Genomic DNA, 4,124 nt, shown 5'->3' with positions numbered 1-4,124 from the left:
TCTCTCTCTTTCTCTTTTCCCTGCCCCCCTCACCCTATTTATGACTCCTTTCCTCCTCCAACACACGCCCCGCCCCCTCCCCGGAAGTCGACCAGCTGTCCCTACGTGAGCCTTTCTCTCCTCTCCTCTCCTCTCCTCTCCTCTCCTCTCCTCTCCTCTCCTCTCCTCTCCCCGCCCCGCCCCGCCCCGCCCCGCAGGTTGACCAGTTGCCCGGTTTGCCCCAACACGACCGGGGTCGACCAGTTGTCCGCATGAGGACTTGGAATTTTTTTCCATGCGGTAAGTACGGAGGTCGACCAGCTGTCCTGACGTAAACCGGGCGAGGGAGGACCGCGGTCGGATGGTTTCTGAATTCGTATGAGTCTTTCTTTCTTTCTTTCTTTTCTTTTCCTTCCTTCTTCCTTCCTTTTTTTTTATTTAGTGTTTAGTTTTCGGGGACCCAACATCTTTTTTATTTATTTATTTATCAATTCATTCATTCTTACTTGGTGCGATCTAACCCAGCGCCCCATGCATGCCACTCGAGCGCGCTACCTCTTGAGCCACACCCCCAGCCCCTCAATTTCTTTATTTATATATCCTTCTCTCTCTCTCTCTTTTCCCTGCCCCCCTCACCCTATTTATGACTCCTTTCCTCCTCCAACACACGCCCCGCCCCCTCCCCGGAAGTCGACCAGTTGTCCCAATGTGAAATCTGCCTGGAAGAGTACCCGTATTGCTGCTTCTCGTTTGACTCGGTTCGATGCGGGACTGAGACTGCTACTGGACATTCGAACGCATTGCACTCTACCTGCAGAGATATATTCACAGCCCTAGATGATTGGTTTCCTTTTTTGGTTGGGGGCGGGGAGGCGGGGCTTGTTTGATTGTTTGCCGCGCTGGTTTACTTACATTTCTTCTCCCCCTCTCCCCCTCTTCCGCCCCCACCCTCCCGCAGGTTGACCAGTTGGCCGGTTTGCCCCAGCACGACCGGGGTCGACCAGTTGTCCGCATGAGGACTTGGAATTTTTTTCCATGCGGTAAGCACGGAGGTCGACCAGCTGTCCTAACATAAGCGGGATGGGGGTTGGGGTCGAAATTGGTGTTCACTCGTACACGCCTTTTCTTTCTTTCTTTCCTTCCTTCCTTCCTTCCTTCCTTCCTTCCTTTTTTTTTTTTTTTAATATTTATTGTTTAGTTTTCGGTGGACCCAACATCTTTATCTTATTATTATTATTTTTTAACTTATTTTTATTTATTTTATGTTTTATTTGGTGCGATCTAACCCAGCGCCCCATGCTACCGGTTGAGCCACACACCCAGCCCCTAAGTTTCACCCTTCTCTCTCTCTCTCTCTCTCTCTCTCTCTCTCTCTCTCTCTCTCTCTCTTTTCCTTGACCCCCTCATCCTATTACTCCTTTCCTCCTCCAAGGCAACACACACACACACACACACACACACACACACACACATATATATATATATATATCCCGGAGGTCGACCAGTACACCCCCAACGAAAGAGGTCGACCAGTTGTCCCAATGTAAATACTGCCTGGGTAAGTGAAATTATGTGTGTTTTTCTTTTGGTTGGCTTTGATGTGGGACTGGGAGTGCTACTGGAGTTTTGACGCATTGCACTCTGCCTGCCTCATCCTCCCGAGTCCCTGGGATTACAATCTTGTGCCACCAGGGGCATCTGTGTGCAAAATGGAGTTCGCAGACTTCTCTTGTCTCATTTCTTCCTCTGTTTTTCTCCTCCTCCTCCTCCTCCTCCTCCTCCTCCTCCTCCTCCTCCTCGCCCCGCCTTCCCCTCCCCTCCCCCACCCGCACCCTAACCTCCCCCTCCCCTCCCCTCCGCTCTCCCTCTCCCTCTCCCTCTCCTCCTCCTCCTCCTCCTCCTCCTCCTCCTCCTCCTCCTCTTCCTCTTCCTCCCCCCATCCCCCCCCCGCCCAAGTTAATTTGTCAATGGTTTCTTTTTAGCTATAAGTGGCGGTAGGATGACTCCACGAATATTCCTTATTTCAAGTGGGGACATTCTTTCCTAATCGGGAGTTCAGTTTTAATTGCATGCATCAAATCATTACTTGTGTGGGTCTGGGCTTTTTCTTCTCTTGGTGGTCAGTACCTGGAGAGGAATGTCACAGCCAGGGGGGGGTGCTCTTGAGTGTTTGTGCATTTCTGTCCTTCCTTGCCCACCAACTCAACTCTCGCTCGCTCCCTCTCTCCTTCCCTCCTTCCTTTCTTTCACTTTTGCTTCACTGTTTCTTTCCTGCTGGTGCTGGTGCTGGTGGTGCTTCCTTTCGTTTACTTTTCTTTATTTTTGTTCTTGATTTTTTTTTTTTAATATTTGCTCCCCCTCCCCCGGCCTTTCTCTCTCTCTCTCTCTCTCTCTCTCTCTCTCTCCTCTTCCTGTTGCTGAAAGCTTGGCCCAATCCAATAAGGATGGCAAGGTCTTGAGACACAGGAAAAAAGGCTTATGGCAGCACTGGCAAAGCAAAAACACAGGGACTCTTCTGCACGTCAGCAACAACAGGAGGTTTTGTAGAGGAGATTCAAAGGCCACCTTGCACTTCTTCCTGGCCGCAGTTGTAATTCGGCTTCTTACTTTTGATAAGAGTCATTTCTGACATCCTCTGGTCTCCAAAGTCTATGTGACTTCAAGACTACGCTGGGCGTGGACTCAAGGACAGATAAGTCTGCCTAAAACAGGGAAGAAAGGTGATATGATTTCCACTGGATTGAATCCAGAAGTACCTAACCACCACCACGGAGTTACACCTCAATTTTTTTTTTTTTTTTTTTTTTTTTTTTTGAGAGGGAGTGTCCCTTGATTGCTCATGTTGGCTAACATCAAAGGAGACAACATCCTATCTCAGTCTGTGATAAACCCTGTGGTGGTGTTATCACATGGGGTGGGGGGGGTGGTGTCCTTCCCCTTCCCCTTCCCCTTCCCTCTCTCCTTTCTCTATTTGCTGGTTAAAGCTCAAGGTCTCTGGAGGTTGCCTGAGTACTCCCAGGACCTCACCTTCTCTGGTGAGTAGCTGAGGTGGTGGTTGCTGGACACGGTCCTACCATTCTGATCTTTCACTACTCTTACTGTTCTCTTCCAGGACTTTTGGATCGACTTCCTTCTTCCAAGGATGGTGGAATGATGACAAAGATGATTTGGGACACTTTTTTTTTTTTGGTGGTTGTTTTTCCTCCCGGATGGCTGTCAAACCTGCAGCAGCACACACATCCGTCCATCTCGAAGTGAAGAATCTCTAAAGGATCTTCAAGGAAAGCATGGACAAGGAGGATTCGGTCCCGGGAGACTCTTGACACGAGATGGGAAATCCCCCCCCCCCCCATTTCTTCTGGAAAGTACCTAATACCAATAAAGACAGGACAAAATGCAGCACAGGCTGGCTGGCTGGCTGAGGTTTATGTAGCGCCGAGTAGTTCTACAGGTAAAATTGGATCCCAGAGCAACTGTGCAGCTACTCAGGGTCCTTGCCTTCCCCAACTGTCCCCTATGGGACCGAAGCTGCTCCCTCCCCTAAGGCTTTCTCAGTCAGCTAATCCTCCACACTTAGGAGTGGTGAAGGTGGGACACACGTTTTAGGCTTGCTTGGCTTCTTCAGTCGGATCTCATCTTGCCACCGGGTCAGAAACACAAGCATATACACGAGAATGTGCATAGCGACGGGTTTCCACCCTGTGGAACTTGGGAGTCCACAGTGAGTGGTCTGTGGTCTGAAAAGGGCAGCCTCGTTAGTTGCAGTCACTGAACGCTAGGTGGCGCAAAGCTACCGTCATTTTGGAAGGCCTGCCTGAGTTCCATTTCCAGTTTAGATATAATCTATCTACATGTGTAGACATAGATAGATAGATAGAGAGACAGACAGACAGACTTAGATATGTATATCTATATCCATATAGAGATCACTAAGCTGCAAGCCGCCGCGTCATATCTTCCTCTCTTCCCTCAGCCTACTGAGTCCCTGGAAAGACAGATGGGCACGGGCCTCAGTGCGGTTGTTCCCCCGCCCCCCCTCCCCCATACAGTAAAGTCCCCCGGAAGCACTGGGGGGCGGGGAGGACATATCGCTTTCACCCCTGGTATCTGATCACTTTCCTTAGCCTTTAACATGCCCCACCTAG

Source organism: Marmota flaviventris, chromosome 4 (genome assembly GCF_047511675.1).
Source record: "Marmota flaviventris isolate mMarFla1 chromosome 4, mMarFla1.hap1, whole genome shotgun sequence".
Lineage (NCBI taxonomy): Eukaryota > Metazoa > Chordata > Mammalia > Rodentia > Sciuridae > Marmota > Marmota flaviventris.
The sequence above is the reverse complement of the archived record's forward strand: the minus strand, read 5'-3'. Positions refer to the sequence as shown.